Raw genomic sequence first — 17,847 nt, forward strand, 5'->3', positions numbered from 1 at the left:
AGAGACATGTACAAGACACAAACAAGAAGATTTGGAACACACACTGCTTATAAAGGATGAAAAAGGAAGTTAAACTTTAGAAACTTTCAGAAGACTATAAATGACCATTTTCCCTCTCTGTCACATGCACACACATGCATACAACTGTATTCTCAAAAATGGATAAGTGCTGCTTTGAAGCAGAAGGTAGAAGATCAAACTCTTTTTCCCATGACTTTTACCTCATGGAGGGATTTTCTAGAAACAAGTGGCAGATTTTCAGCTTGAGTTCAGAATTAATGTGGGATCTCAGCTGGTAACCAGATGGTTGAAGTGGCCACAACAATGTTTAAATCATATGTTGTTCCAGGATTTTGCTTTCTTGGGGTTTGTTTCCTCATTGTTCTTTCTCAGAGACAACCTTTGTGGCTGCAGATCTGTGTACACGAAAACACAAGCTCTGCATGGCCATTGTGGAGCAAACAACCCACAGGCTTCAGACCTTAGTCTGTGGTAAAGAGTCTAATAATTGAACAGCTTTCTGCTTTCTATAGTGGGTAATTGCAGATTAAATGTTTTATCCACAACTCCAGGATCACGATAAGTAATTGGTCTGTGTGAGGAAAACAGAATACAGGCTTTTACTTATGATAATGAGTATAAAGTTTATCATGAATAAAGATTATCTGTTATAAAAATATGAAGTATCCTAATGCATGCTTTTACAATTAATAGTAATTGCCTTCAACACTCTGTTCATAGCTTAAACCATATAAAAATTAGCAAAGGAAACTAGTATTACCATTTAATATTTTTCAATTAATTTGATTTAAATTAAAACCCCAAGATACTTCTATATTTATCAGAATCATTCATACTCACACTAAAAGAACTGCAGTTCCCAGGCTCAGCTTGGATTGGAGTTCCTGTAACATTCAGTATCTTGCACTGGAAGTTTATCTCCTCATGCAGAGCTGGCCATGCGGTGCTGAAGCTACCATCAGACCATGACAACAGCTTATAACTAGTTTATTTAAGGATGCCAAATTACCCAAGGTAGGTGCCACAGACTGAAGAAAGATGGACAATAGTTTAAGGGGCTGGACAACCATTAAATCTGCTTTTCTATAATCAACAATCCAACCCAGAAAACAAAATCAGGGGTAAAAGAAACAAATTTGATCAAGAATAAAGTTTTGTCACTTGAGCTCCCACTTCTCTACAGGTATTTCACCAAGGGCAAATTCATGTGTTACTCAAAGTTTCTCAGTTGCAAATAGATCCCATCTTCTAGCAACCGTTCTTAACAGTAAATATTTTTTTCAGACAGATTCCCTTTAAAAGTGAAAATACTTAGACAAAGAGAAAATAGGGGTTTGTTGTGGTTTTGTTTTTTTTTTTAATCAAATCAGCCAAAACCAGAAGGAACTAGAACATTGCAGGAGTAGCAGGATAAATGTGAGATCTGACAGAAACTGAGAAAACCTAATTCCCAACCTTCCCCCTTTAGGTTCACATACAGTTTTTTATTTCTATTGGAGTCCCACTTGGGATCAGCCCTGTACTGTACAGGGAGCATACTGTGAAAAGCACACAGCAAGAAATACATCCTATCCCAAATCTAGTTCAAATAAAGTTGAAATGAAAAGCTTTTTGTGCTCTCTAGGGCTTCTCTATTTTTGGCCTTACATCATTCATCAAACTCAAAGATCAAAAATCTGAAACTGGAAATATTTTGCTACTGTGAAACTAATGGAGTTTGGGCTATTGTACAAACAAGAAGCTTTTATATTTATTCCTAGCAAGTGGTTTTTTTAAAGAAGCTGATATTGGAACCAGATACTGTCCCAAAAATGAAGAATACTATTTTAAACATTGTTGGTCTCCATCTAAAACTTTTAATTTAACTGCAAAGAAAGTAGGAAAGGAAAAGTAACAGGTACAAAGGGTGTGTCAAAGGAATCTAACTTTTGGTAAAATGAAAGCTAGAGTGTTTGGGAAATCTCCATTGTATGTTATCAAGATCAATAAATGGAGTCCAAACTAAGAATAACTTAGGAGGTTATCTTTCTTGTTCTTTCACTGCTAAGAGTTTCTAGACTAGATCACACCCATCTCCACCACATAACTTCTTACCTCACCCTGCACATTTCACATGGGCTTCTATTAATGAAGTTTAGGAAGTCATTAGCTGTGCTTGCCACAGATGGTCACGGGAGTTTTGTGAAATTCTTGCAATACTTCTGTAGTTACTAGGTAGCGATACGATCTATGCAATGCATATGCAGTAGCACAAGTTTGGGGAATATAATGTAGATTCCTTCTAAGATTGTGTCTGTATTTAAAATTGGGGCTTATGTGCAATTGTGTTACAATACGGTTTTCTACAATGTTAACAGTTTTATAATCTTACACAGTTTATTCTGTATATAAAGATGTGCTCTTGTACATATGCTGCTCTGAAAGTTCTTTTCAAACACACTTAAAAAAACAGAAAGCACATTGAGTACTTCAACTAGTACACTGAAAGGCACATAAAAGTGCACAAAATAAGTGCTGAGGTGTAAACACAAAACGCATCACTGCTGGTTGAGATAATACAGCCATAGACTTAACTTTGGCTCGTTTCAGTTAATCAAGAAATTAATATTAAGTGTAAGCATGGAAGAATGGAGCCTAAAATACTCTAATATAATCCATCGAATGGGAGTGTGTGGAGTCATACCAAAAGTTTAGTTGTCCAGTCAAGTAATGGACTCGCATAAGGTGCTGTTTCTCCATCTCTTTGCATCTGTGCCAAAACTCACACATAAGGATACTTTGCATTAAGACCCTGATGCTAGGTTGTGGTGCAACCATCTTACCATGGCACTGGGAGAACTGTGGAACCAGTCATCACCCAAGACCACTGGAAAATCAAGAGGCTATTCAGGGTGCCACCAGTGGCTTTGGGTTCATTGTGTAAAGCTCAAGTACAGGCTGATGTGGGGTTCTTGGTGTGGAACTTGATGTCTTAAACAAGTGTCTCTGTTTCTCCAGTCTTTGATGGGTTTATTTTCTGTTTGGGAGCATAGGCACCAAACCCGGGCAGACCTGTGGCTACTCTGGGTTGCAGTGTGGAGCAGGAGCTGTGTGCAGATGGTGAACTACTGTCCTCCAAAGGCTGTGCTGTCCCAATGAGGAACTACACATCTGTCTCTATGAATTCAGAACTGCTTAAATAAAAATGCAAACCAGAAATTCTCTGTTTTGCCCTTTCCCTGATGGCTAAAGGGAGCTAAACTGATTACACTGCCAGGAGGCTTATACTGGGCAATTTCTATAGCAACAGAATGACATAGGCTGGCTCATCAGGTGCATTGTTATTCCATGAAAGCATATATTGGAATAATTAATAACTCTGAGGAAAAAAAACACCATTGTTCTGTATTTATATGCTGTGCTTCTTAAGAAATAATTACACCCTTTGACTAGGGTGCTTTTCTTCCCCTCTGCTTCTGGGAAAAATACTGTAAAAACAAAAAGTGAATGGCAATTAAGTTGTGAAGAGTCACTTGATCTCCCCATGGTCTCCACACTTGGTCTGGTTGGTTTGTCTGGTAGAGGGATGCATTTATACCTACCTTACACAAGTTGAGCTATGTATTCAAAAGGAGGGAATTGTTGATTAAACTGCTATAAGTGACAAGAAAAGGTGGTGGCAGCGGACAGCAGAATCATTTTTCTGCCTGAAACACTGAATACGAATTTCAAATTGATTTTCTGCACATTATTCCAACTAGCAGCTATATTTTCAGCTTTCTAGTTTTCACCTTGGACAATCAGTAATATTGAATACCACAGTTAGACTGACAGAGAGACGACAGAAGAATGGACAGAAGAATGCCAGCAAACTGCAAGTAAAGGCTTGCTTTACTTGGGGGGAAAAATAATAAATAAAATCCATCTCTGCTGTTGGTATTTTCTCTCCTGACGTCTGTCTCACTACTTGGCTGTACTTCAGTTGGTAACACACCAGGGCAGTGCCCAGTTCCCCCATAAAAGACCACAGCTCACTGCATTCATGTGGACATACATTTCAGCAACTGAGCTTGAGTTTTGGGATCAAGTAACACAAAGTGCTGTGCAAATCTTAGTATATCTTTTGCTTGTCTGTGGAGTGGGTGTTATTCTAGTTGCAAACAGAAACAGAACACTAGTGCTCTACCTCTTATTACCAGGGATAACTGGTAATTAACTAGATTTCTTCTTTCAAAAGAAGAAATTCAACACGTTAAAAATACTAGATAGATAGATAATAGACAGACACATTTATATGCCTCTATGTGTGGTTTAAAATAACAAGTTTTCATTAAAAGAAGTATTTTTGAAGGACAGGTTCACCCAGTGTGAAATTATGTTATTTACCAGTAGTGACACTTGTTACTTGAGAGGGTCCCATCTTTAGCAGGCAAAAACCAAGCCAGGACAGAATGCTGAATAACAGCAGTTTTCTGCCCTGGCTGTTTTGGGCTCTGGGCAGCGGGAAAGGCCAACTGCAAGTAGTTTAATTCAGCAGATTGAGTGGACTTTGCCTCACTGATTTTGTGTAGACAAACCGTGATGTCTGAACTGTTTTTTACATTGACTCAGAGCAATGAGGAGCATCAGGACACTCCAAGCAACTGAGCCAACTTGGAACTGCCAGAATACAGGAGTCAGGCAGAGACCCGGTTTTTAGGGGCAGAAGGCTTTGCCTGTGGTTGTAGACTTTCAACACACTCTGCAGAAACTGCAGAGGGGATGAGACTGGGCATATGAGTAATGCAACATATGAGGACAGACACAGCGATTGTGATCCTTACAACAGAGCATTAAATGATAACAGTAACAAGGAATTAGACATGTGTTTCAGAAATAATGACAATAACTTGAAACAGCTGTTCAACTCAGTTTTCTCAGTTTTAGCAATACGCTTTTTAAAATAATCACATCCTAGCTCATAAAGATATATTAAAATTATATGTTGACCTGATATCCCAGATGAAAAATGGAGCACCTAAAGATGGGTAGGCTTTGTGATAGGCAACAGTAAATCACAGAAAACTAAAGACTTGCTTAGATGTACCTTTTTCTCCTCAATAGCCCACTCTTCGAATTACCTGACTTTCTTCCCCATATTTGTCCAAACTGAGACTGTTGGAACAACCATTACTTAAGTCCCTTTATAGATGCATCATCAGGCAGTCTTTAAGGAACAGGATGACCAAGTATTTTTCTACAGACCCCTTTACACACTGCTCAGAGAAACAGTATTTATCTTGTGAGGCTTCCACTTCAACGGTTTGTGTTCTCTCCACCCTTTCACCACATGACTTATTTACCACACAGTACTCAAACTTCATTTCTGAAGACAGAAGTAGTAACTTCCTCATGAGTTTTTCTATTGCACTTGTTATTATAGTTTTTAAATGCTCCGATAAACATTGCTGTAACTGATTTACCTTCATAAAATGCAAGCAAGGTGAGAACTGGTATTAGTGCCACTCAGCAAGTTGGAATGCAAAGTTCACAGGTAGAGTACTTCTTTTTCCTGTTGGGCACATGTATCTGGGATTCTTGAGAATAATTTTTAAGCACCTACCTTTCCTGCATAAATTAAAAGGCTGGGGTTTGGGTTTTTGTTTGTTTGCTTGTTTATTTCTTTAACCCTTTTCATACTCAAAGGAAAGGGCAACTCAGCAGCTGATTCACAGAAATCTGTTTTAGAAACTCTTAACTGGCCCCTGTGATATCCAGAACTGTCTCCTGATTTTAGGCCTCTGAGATAGTATGGTTACGGAGAGTATCTGTTCTCCTTTCTTTTCTTTTCCTTCTTCTGTCATTATCAGGCATGATTCTTACAGTATTTAATAGTATATAATATTGTCTGTAGCTTAAAAAGCAACCTCATTGATTCAGTTGCAGCCCTGAATAGTACCTCCACAAATCAGAATCCAGGATTGAAAGCTAGAAAAAAAATAACGGGAAAAAAACCCCAAACACAAAAAAAACCAACACCATCAACAACAAACCCCTCTTAGCACTTAATAAAAAACTTGGTGTCAAAGATTCACTTGCTATTATAAAAAGCATAATTAAGGATGAAGGCTCAATTCCTTGGACTGTGTTTGCTATGAACTGGATGAAGGAAAAAAAAAAGGGGGGGACTTCCACTATGGAGAATATTTGTTTTCTACATCTAACTCAGTTGGAGGGGGAAACTGAGCAGACTGTTGATTCATGTTCTCTCACAGAAACAAGTCAGTACAAAATGGGGTTCCCCAGGAGCTCTGTGAATCCATCCAGCTCTGTAAACATAGCCTTTAATGCCTAAGTTAGATTTCTGGGTTAGGTGTCCGAACTCAAGAAGACCAGTTAAAAACAAATCTCCCTAATACATATTCCCAAATAGACTGTATGGATAACTCTTAGACAATTAAAATCAATGAGGATGAATTTCAACCACAGCAGAGAAGTTTCATAGTTTTGTGAAGAAACAACATCAACCTGCTTAGAAGTCAAAGAAATTTTATCCAAGAAAAGAATCAAGGGCTTTGTCCCACAAAACTGTGCTGGGATCATTGACATAGACTCAAGTGACAATTCACTGCGAACAGATCCTGACTTTAGAATCTGAAGAAAATATCCACTGGGAAAAGAAAACAACTTTCAACTTACCAGGAACTGCTGTCAAGGACAAAGTCTTACTCTGTCTCCATGTCTGCTGCCTACATATCTACATCCTACCCCAACACACAGTTTCTCATCCAAACCCAATATTTTTACCCAATCAAACAGGCTATGTCCCCAGTTTTCTATCCTCACCATCCCATCCTAATCTCTTTCTTTAGACACATACTATTTTCTATCTACTTCTACAGCCAACGTTTCCTGCTTTCTTGTCCAAATTTCTCTCCTGCACTTCTACCATCATCTCCCTTTTGTCAGATTACTCTTTACCCCAGCAAAGCTTCAGAGCATCTCTTCCCAATTAAAGCCAGAGAGAGAAGCTTTCTATACAAAAGAAAAAAAGAAGAGAGGAAAAAAAAGGCAAAAATAAAGCAGGAGAAAAGTTTCTAAGGTCCTGCATAAACAAGATCTTGTTTCCAGTTTTCATACCTGCATAACTGAGGACAAAAGGGATAGGATATCTTACCTTTAATCACCGGTTTTTCACATGTTCAGTCACTGTGTATGGAGGGTACAGGTACAGTTTAATCACCACCGGTAGTTTCTGAAGTTAAGCCTGTCTAATCTGGAGAAAATCTTCAAGGACTCAAGCCGAGATTTGTTAAGCTTGTGCTCTGAGCACAGCGTGATTATGTAAACATTATGTCTTACTCATATATTTATGGAAATGGACAAAGATACACTAGTGCAAATGGGTATTCATTCCAAATTTCAAGCTCCTGCTCCATAGTCAAAAGCAACTACTGAAGGAAAAGAACTGTTAGGAATTGTATTGCTTTGGGTTATGAGTTCCAGGGATTTTTGTTGGCTGTTGACAATTAAAATAAAAATTAAAATACCACATAAACTTTTAGCAGATGTGCAGAATATTTTAGTATAGTTTAAAGTATATGGTATTTTGGGGACAGGTTTTTGGAGAAATCAGTTCACTGATCTAGACCATCCAGGAACCAAAGGTCATTATCATCTATTAGTAGTTATGGCAACCTATCTGAAACCCTTGTTAGTTTTACTGTGTAGAATAAAAAACTTGGACGCTCCACAAAATGTTGTTGTGCCACAGCAAACAGCGTTATATTTGCACAAAAATGCTTGAATAATACAAAGATATCCTTTACAGTGAACATACCACTTATAGCAGAATAAAGAAGAACTTGGTTGTAATTACACACTTTCCAGCCAAATTCTTATTGTTTTGTAAAGAAGCATAAGAAAGACATATTGAAGTCCAACATTGCTTTGTACAGCATGAACTGTTTGTAAACACTGAAGCAATGAGACAAACAGCAATACTGGCAATTTGCTGCATAAATCCATACAGATAATCCAGGACAATGTCTGCTGCCCAGGACAACAGATAATTCTACGTGGCTGATACACAGCAAAAATGCTCACAGTGGATCCTGAAAATAGAAAACAAATAATTAAAATGCAAAAAGCCATCTTCCAAATTCACTAGAGACAATGAGGACTTTATTATTGACTGTTGTGTCCAGATTGGGGCTCACAGTAAGTCTCAGCATCTCCAGAACTTACTAACTTTGAAGCATCTTGGTTAATGACTGGGTCAATGATGCAGACTGTGTTATTGCCATTCCCTGATTAGCTGAGCAAACAAGCTCTGTTAGCAGACATATATATGTATATTAGCAAGGGAGAATGCAAAAGTACTCATTGAAAGTCCCAATTTGAAAGCAGTCAGGCAGATTCAGTTGTTTGCTCAGTGTTTATTGAAAGTGAACATAAAAAGCAAGCAAATAGAACCAGATGGAATTCATTTTTTATGACATTCAATAGTACAAAATGCATAGTCATGCTCCTGAGAACCAATTATATAAAATTCTGCTATGAACTCAACTGAAAATCCATCAACTAGAAAAAATGAGGAAGAGAAAGACCTGCATAACCTAGTTAGTCACAGGGGGTGACTGTGAGTCACCGGGGTATTGCAGTCATTAAAAAGGCAAATGTGATCCAAGGATGCCTCTGATGAGGCATTTCCAGTAGAGGGAGAGAATATTATTTTCATTCTGTAGGGTACCCATGAGCATTCATATGAAATATGTCAAGCTGCGTACAATTATGGCCATACATGTCCATGAAAAATTAAGTGAAGCTGGAGTAAGTGCTGAGAAGTGCTAATGGGCTGATCTGAAGATGCAGAGACTGTCTTATAGGAAATGGCAAAAACAATGTGACTAGTTTAATACAGCCAAGTTATAGCTGGGATAGGACACATCAGCATTCCATCAAAGTGCTAGGGACTACTTAAAGTGAAGTAAAAAGGAATCTTAATGGTAGAAGAATAAGTCAGTATTACAGGAACATGAATGCAGATAGGTTGGAAATCTGTATTAAAAAAATCCTGCCATTTGAGCAGCAAGGTTCTCAGAGACTGTTCACTTTCATAATGGTTACAGAGGATCTAACCACTTCTAAAATGGATCATGATAAGTTTTAAAAAGTAACTACAAAATGGCGTGTCTATAGAATCATAGAATCATAGAACCTTTGGGTTGGAAGAGACCTTTTAAGTTCATCTAGTCCAACCCCCTTGCAACAAGCAGGGAGATCTTCAACTAGACCAGGTTCCTATCATAAGCTTGTTTTGGACTTGCTGGATTATCACACATCTCCCAGTAATTCACTTTCAAGAACCTGTCTGGATATTGTTCACAATTATTCTTCATTGTTTCTCTTGTCTAGTTATTTAGACTTCTATGGCACACTTAAGTCCCATAGTGGATCCTTATTATATATTTGGAGCATTCAATAGATTTTCTCAGTTCCAGCAGAACAGTTGTAGGAGGTTGCTGATGCCCCCCACCCCCTTAATGTGTGAAATACCAGTCATTTTTTTCCAGATTAAAATTTCAATTGAAAGAGGTTCAGCAGTTTCTTCCACTGAAGGAGCCATTGATAATTCTGTCTTATAGCAAGCAGAACAGCATTAAGGAACAGCAAAGTTAAATGAATTCCAAGATACAGACATATAAACATCTGTATTTCTAATGGTTATAATAAATCTTAAGTCTTGGGGGGGGGGGAAAGGAAGCACATTTTGGCTAGCTTGATAATTGGATCAATTTTTCACTTATGGGTTGTCAATTTCTTGACATTTTAATGCATGAATAACAGATCTCAAAAGTATTTTAATTAGCACAGTAGGGCTCAAACCTAACCCTAGTCTTCTAATTGCAGTGCTAAACCATGTCTGAATATCTATTTACTAAACAGAAGTTAATTAAAAGCATGGATCCATACTATACACATAGCATTAAACTGAAAGCTGAAAGGGTACGCCATCTGCAGAAAAATAGAACTAAAGTGACAACAGGATCTTTATAGGCTCATGAAAAAGGAGTTCTTTTTTCTCCCTGTACCACTTTGGCTGGTTCCATTGTAATCAAAACACAGACAAGAGAAGTTGTCCTATTTTACATTTTATTCTGGATGGATTTTTAAAAGAAATGAGCTTCTCAACAAAACCCAGGATGAAATAATGTACAGATCAAGGTTACATTTTCTCTTCATTCCCCTCATTTATTTGCTCCTGAAATTATACCAGTGTTATGAATTGTAGAGTTCTGCTAAACCAGAGCAGTGAAGTGATCCATGTTCAGAAAACCAAGGAACAAACCTTCAAAATGATCAGTTTAGAGTACAGACTAAAGGAACAGACTTAGGAACAGCAATGCAACTTCTGTAAGCAAGGTTTTACACCAGAAGAATTACAACCTTGAAATTACTTTTAAGGCCAAGAAAATCTGAACCTGGTTTCCTTGAGAAACAAAGGCTTGGTTTGTTTGGTTGCTTTTTTTTGTGTTGGTCTGTAACCTCCTGTCATTGATTATTTTTGTACATGTTGACCACTCCCAGCCAAGAGGTAGGCATCTCAAATGATTTGGTCACACAAAATGTGTGACTCCAAGGAACTAGGAGAGTTTGGACAAACACACATATGTATAAAATTGCACTGGTAACTTACGGTGTCTTTATATAAACAGAAATATTCAAGCAGGTAGCAGAACCATTCTCAGGAAGAGCAGGAATTCAGAAGGACCTTTCATTATGGAGGTCATTAGGTCAGCTCAGCTGCTCATAAAATCATTGCCTCAGTGCTCATCAAAGTATTAATATTGTTGCTATCGGCAGAAGGAGTAGCCCTGCTGATAATCTTCAATTCCTTGTAAACAGCTGCATTAACACTCTACAAACATTTGGTTCCCATAGTGCTCACAACTTGTCAAGAGGCAAGAATGACAATTAGGTGTGGTCCAAAGGTAAACGCGCTGGCAAGATACAGATTAAAAGCAGTCTCTAAGGAGCTGAGAGTGAGGGTGCTGGAAACAGTTTAATCCAGCCTAACGGATTTGCTAGTCACTTCAAATTACCTGAAAGGTAAATAAACTCACCCTGGCCTGTGTGACAAGCAGTTGATCCCCAGGAGGCAAAAAGTTTTGAACTTCACTGTCACAATTGCTGGGAGGCCTTCTCATGTTCCTAACAGTTTAAACACAACTTGGGTTACTGATTAAATCCTAAATGTTGCTTCTCATATCCTTCACAACATACAGTGAAACCATCTATAAGGAAAATAAAAGCTATATGAAGAGGAAAGAGGTATATGAAGAGGAGAGACACCCTGTTAATTTTGGTGGGAGTTGAGCTGTTGGACACCAAGGGATTCATATTTATCGCCACATACCAACAAACCAAGTTTCACTAATTTTGCCATCTATAAAACAGTGTTTAATTCTCAGTGGTCTGAGCTTGAAGGTGGAGTAACGTTTGCTAGAAACCTGTGTAAGAAAGTAATTTCTAGAATAAATTGTTCAAAACATCAGTGAACAACATCACAGGTGGGCCAGAAGTGGGAAAGAGACAGGAGATGGCTAGGAGGAAGTTCACGGCGGTTTCTGGAGTTAAGTTGCTTGAAGTAACATGAAAGTCTATTCTGATAACTAGCTGATGTTGGATGAAGGAATTGGAAGTAAGTTGCTGTGACCACATCTCTTACACTCCCTTGCACAGAATTTTGATTTGCTTCAACTGAAGTCTTGGGTCTTCTGACACTAAAATATGCCGTCTGATTTATTATACAACTAAATAAAAAGCTGAGGCAGAGTTGCAGATATTAACAACTGCAAATACTAGAGACTTTGTTTTCCAGCAAATATTACATTGAAGTAAAAGAAACCAGACTTGTTCCATTTTGAATGCATACATTAAGAACTGCCTTTGACATACTACCTCTTTTTAAGGAAAAAAAAGAAAAGTGCATCAGTTTTAAGGCAGTTCAGTAGATAATGATGCCAATAAATCATATGACTGCATTTGAGATACTATTTCTGAGCTACTGCAGTATAATTAAAAACCTGCTACAGGCCATTTGTTATAAAGAACTACCTGTGATTTTAGGAGTAAAATGGAAAAGCATATTAATATATCGATAAGGTAGCAAAACAGAACATGAAACTTTTCTACACTGATTTTTTTTCCCAGAAAATTGTCACTGTTTCTTCTTTTTGCAACAAACTTAGTAAGTGTTCATTGCTCAGGGAAAAAAAAAAATCTGTGAAGTTACAAATGTGTTGTCAGGAAGACTTTTCTGGAGGCACAGCCAACCTTAACTTACTGCAACCATGCACTGAGATAAGAGTCTGCACCCAGACAGCTGCCATGAAGCAGCGATGAACAGTAATTTGTTTCCATGTCAAGTAGCAACTTTAATTGCCCAAATAGCTGGCACCCAATCCAGACCTCATCTTCCAAAGAAGGGAGATAGAGAGTTTGTTTTTTCACAGAAAAATTTTGGTGTACTTCTCTAAATCTTATTTAGCCCTGTGGGATACACACTCTATTAAAACCCTTTTTCTCCACAGCTCAGGTCCTTGTTTTCCAAGGAGCAAGCACTAGCTCTGATATGCCCCGGTCATCTAATCTTAGCTCATACTGCCGAGGAAACTGATAAATGATGAGAAAGAGCTGTGAAATAGTCTTCAGAGCACAAACATGCAGGATAAAAAAGGTAAAATGACGAAGGCTGGGTTGTTCAGATGGTGATTATTAGTAGCCCAAATATTCAACATGAAAAGCACCAAAATGGCAGAGTATAAAATCCTAAAGGAAAACACAGGCACTTGGGAGATGATGGCAACTTAGGTACATTGAAGATGAGCTCAAGGAGGCAAGGAGGTCTAAACCTTCTTTTCCTGACAGATGTCTGCCTCGCAGCAAGACCCTTTCATAAGCACAATAATGCATTTAGTTGCTTGCTGACCCCAGTTCTCAATTGTGCATTTTAGTTTTTTAATAATCATTGCTTTTAAGTGGTATCTTTCTCGCTTGCATAGTCTCTTTACACATGGATAAAGATGCCTGAATAAAGTAATTCAGACAGAGAGAGTCTATATTACCTAAAACCGCCTTTTCATTAAAAAAAAAGGACTCTCTAGATTATGCCTGTCATCATTTAGATATTCTAATCTCTTGGAACAAACGAACACACAAGCAGTGCCAATAATTTTTACCTGATTTATGCTGGTTTTCAGGTAGGCAAGCTCAAAATTTGTAATTCTAAGGATTCATGCACAAATAAACGACCATGACTTAACCATATAGTAGAGGAATTGCCCACATGCAACCACTTCTTGAAATACAGGAAGTTATTTCACCCAGTTCAGTGCACAAAGCACACCTGAATCAGCTTACACTTGCTTGGGGTTAAGCACGCCTAAGTTAACATTTGCCCAGGCTCAGCTATCACATTTCACATATTAAACAGCCATGGCATCATGTCTTTCATCCCTACAGTTAGGGTTATATAGAGGCAACCTGAACTGTGGGCCAGAAAAAAGTACATTTATAAAGGGTATAGGCAGATTTCTATAGCCTTCACCTAATTCCAGTTTGTAGGCACAGGCCTAGGACAGTGTTACAGCATACTTCACTTAACCCTTATTCAATTTTCTCAGCCAACTGTACATCTGTTTTATTCACAGTGCAGCAGTGTGAAGAAAACTTTAGCTGTGATCCAAATTTTAAAACATGAGTTTGCATAAGGATTTATGTTGAAATTATTTTCCCAAACACTGATGTCATTAACAGTCACTGTTCTACTCTGACGTTACTGCTAATAACAAAAATGATCACTGCTAGGTGAAAGAGGAGAAAAAAGTGTCTATCTGGATAATGGATTTTGTCTGGATTTTTGCCTTTCCTTTTCCAATATTTGTCTCAGGTACATCTTGTTAATGAGACAATGTGAAAAGGAGGCTATAAGACCTTATGTATTTCATGTTTACTGGAGGTTGTACTGAAACAGAAGTACCTGATAGGAAGTGGTGGCTAACTCCCAGTTCCCTAGGAACCAGCCTACTATATTTAAAATGCAGTTTTGAGGACCTGTAATGGATTCCCTCTGGATGTCCAAAGAAAACCAAACTTAATGAAACTAAGATGGAATCTCTCACAGTTTTAGGACCACATTGTCAACTCTGATGTTGACAATGACCTTCATCTTTCATGTTCTCCTTCGGTGATGCATTATGATCAGGTTTTTAGTCTTTCTTTGCAAACAAAATGTTTCTTAGAGGGCTTTGGGAGGTGCTTTACGGTCCATGATATGTTCTGGTTTAGATATCTATCTCTTTTCATTTAATTCCTTTTAACTGCGGGGCCCCCATGACTAAGATTATCATCTAAGCTAATTTTATATTCTTCTGTGTCACCACTCTCTCCATGTTTTTTATGAGGAAGTTGACATACGTAATAGGCACAGCTTTCTAAGCTGGTTAAAAGGAGTATTTCATAATTACTATTATGTCAGCTCAAAGCAATGTTTCCTGCTTCGATTAGCCTTGCTATGTTATGACTGACATATGGCACATTCAAACAGAGCAATATGATAGCAGGCAAAACAGCCGTAATTGAAATAACAAAATATCAAGCAATTGAAAATTATGTTTTCTTTCTTCTTTGGAATGAAGGCTTCTGCTGAACTGAAAGACTTCAGTTACCTAGCAGACAGATAGCCATGTTCATGTCATGAAATCCAAAGACCATGGCAGCTCTGGAAAAGAAAGAAACCAGCAAATTCCACTTGTTTGACATACAAGGATGAGGTAAAATGTTCCCAGCAAGTTGCTCTATCCCTTTTTTGCATGAAATGCAGTATTTCATGCTGTTTACAGTGTAAACTCTACACTCCCTGCTGCCTTTCAGGACCATCTATACATTCTTGAAGTCATAAAGATGAAATTATTGATATGTTTTTTGTGGTCTCAAGGAGAGGAATGTCTGAGTGAGGGCAAGTCATACTTCCCATGGGCAGAATACTTATCTTCGCACAGATAATTCTAGTAACTTCACTTTGATCAGGCAAAGGCATTATTCATACACCTTTGTAGAAGAGCTGTATTCGCCTCTGTCTCCTACATCAAGGGAACAGGTAAACCAGGGGTTCACAAACGTTTACAGGGCCAGTTTACGAGTGGGACTTAAGGGTGGAGGCCACACAATTATCAGGACTGCCAGCCTCAAACCCTTTTGCACTGCCTCTACAAATCTTTCATGCTCCAGGGTCATCTATCAGCCTGGGCATCTCTCCTGTGCACTCCTCAGAAAGCATGGATTCAGCCTAGCCCTAGCAGTGTGAGACCCCTAAAACTGCTCTGCCCTGCCATGACACCCACTGCTGTGCTGGACAAGTGCATTGAAGGAAGATTCCTGGGGTGTGTCTACGCATCTTTACACCTAGGTTCCCTTATTGCTCAAAACAGGGTAGCTACATCCAAACCCTCTCCCAGTCATTGACTGTTGTTAACTCATGACTGGTGCTCATGGATTGTCTTGGACAGCAGCAGTTAGTCCAGGCCAAACCGTGCCAGGGGCTCTTCTGGAAGAACTCTGTGCGTCATCCCATGCTGCAGCTAAGCTCTCTGCTCTCATACAGGTAAGTTTACTAGTATCGGTGTAAGCTAAGGTAACATTTTCAAAATTATGTTAACACAATCAGATTTAGAAGCTGGTTTCACCAAAAAAGCAATAGGAGTTACTCTGAATTAGCTACTCAGTGTTTTTGAAAACTGTATGTCAGTTCTTCAACTCCTGTGTTTGAATGTAGCAGTGCCTCCTATATTCATATTCAGATTGGTTTTTTTAAAATATTGTTTGTTAATATGCCTTCAGGACATCTTTAATGCAGAACTTCTCTTTCATTTCAATGGTTCATCCCAAATACTAGGTAATTACAAATAAAAAAATGTAAAATAAGACATAGACAGGTATATGCAGAATACTTAATGGGAAGAATAATTCACCTGTTCCCATTTATGTGAGTTCTCATAAATGGACAAATCTCTCACGCCAGGAAACTTAATGAATTTAAAGTAACAGTTAGACAAGATACACCCATTTCACATGAAATTGCTTGGATCTACTGTAAACTGTTAACACTTGGCAAAACCTTTTATTCTCTCATAATAAAAAAAAAAAGAGAGGTTATTACTCTAGCAAATTTAACAATAAGGTAAACTACAATATCAAAAAAAAGCAATTAATGACATCTTCTGTGTTTTGTGTTGAATTATACCTGCAATTAAAAATGCCCTCACTTAACATTCAGTGAGGGAACAGTTTTGCCCCAACAATACAAAATTAGTAACAGCTTAATAAGTAAGAGCATTTGTCCCTAGCAATACCAGTTTTGCAGGGTTTCTCATTTTGGTCTTTTTTTTTTTGGGGGGGGGGAGGGGGAGGTTGGTAAAATGAAATAATTCTGTGATTAGGCCAAAAACAAAGGTCAAGATCAAAAAAGAGTTCACAAACATTAAGACAACTGAGTGCATCAAAGCCTGTCTCTGCTCTCAGACAGTTCAGACAGAACTCTGGAAAGAAACAAAGAAATTTTATTCTTTCCCTCTAGTTCTCACTTCGTTGTAGACAGCACATCCATCTCCTGTACTTTCTTACACAAGGAAGTATTGAATGTCATCTTCATAACTGATTTGCCCCAGGAAGTTGTTTGTTTGCGGTTTCCTTAATTCATTTGGTTAGAAATTACAGTCTCATACTGAGCTTTGCAAGGCAGCATAAAATAAACACATAATAAGTAAGTTCTCTGTCCCAAAGAGTTCACAGACTAATTTAAGGATAGAGAGTAGAGGATCATGGAGAAGAGAAGGTAAAGTTAATTAAGCTGAGATGAATAGGGTGTCAAAAGTGTTAATTGTGATGGTGACCAAAGAATTCCTGATTGCTTTCCACTCACTTCAAATAAAAAAATAGATTCAAATAAAAACACATGGCATTACTGGGGGAAGGTGTTACTTGAAAATCTCACAGTTGAATTGGATTTCCAACATGCTTCAGCGGACTATGTTCGTGATTAATTTGAGAAGGATGCTACAAGCTGTAAATATGCCACACAGTCATGCCTTTGCTGTGGAACCAGAGAAAAGGTGCTTAAGTTTTGCACCATTGGTGGAGTTTCTCAACAACAGAAGTATTCTCTCTTCCCTATCTTTATTTTGTCTTGTTTTTGGGGGATTTTTTCCCCTTTTCTTTTTGCATTGCACTGTATACTCCTGGCTGTCTCACTTCTTCAGTTCCTTTGCAGACTGGTGTGTCAAAGAGTAAAAAGGGCTTTCACCACTGAGTGCATTAAATTCTCAAAATGTTAAGTAATATTGTAATAAACCAGTTGATATTCTCATAATGGAAGGTTTGGGCCCAGAAATTATGATGGGCTGTACAGTGAAGAGCTCAACATTCTTTTTTTGAAGGAGAAGATTACACAGCTTTGCAATTTAATGAAGATAGCATGATTAATTTTGTTATGAAATTTGGTTATGAACTGCTGCTCGGTTCATTGCAGATATTTACACTATAATATTATGGTGCGTGCACACACACACAGAATATTGAGCACGCAAAGTCAAGAACTCAATAACTATTAAATGGAAGAATTTAAATTATTTGTGCAAATATAATTCAGTCACATTAAGTATGTAACAGAGAACAATGCTGTAGAGCAAAGAGGAAGATTCAGAGCTGTATCTCTATAGACCTTTTCCTTGTCTTGCTGTGCCTCCTGCAAACTCAGTCTCTGTTTCGTTGCCCTGAGAAGGACACGGACAGACTGAAGAGCCTGCT

This window comes from Phaethon aethereus (genome assembly GCF_964289735.1).
Source record: "Phaethon aethereus genome assembly, chromosome: 1".
Lineage (NCBI taxonomy): Eukaryota > Metazoa > Chordata > Aves > Phaethontiformes > Phaethontidae > Phaethon > Phaethon aethereus.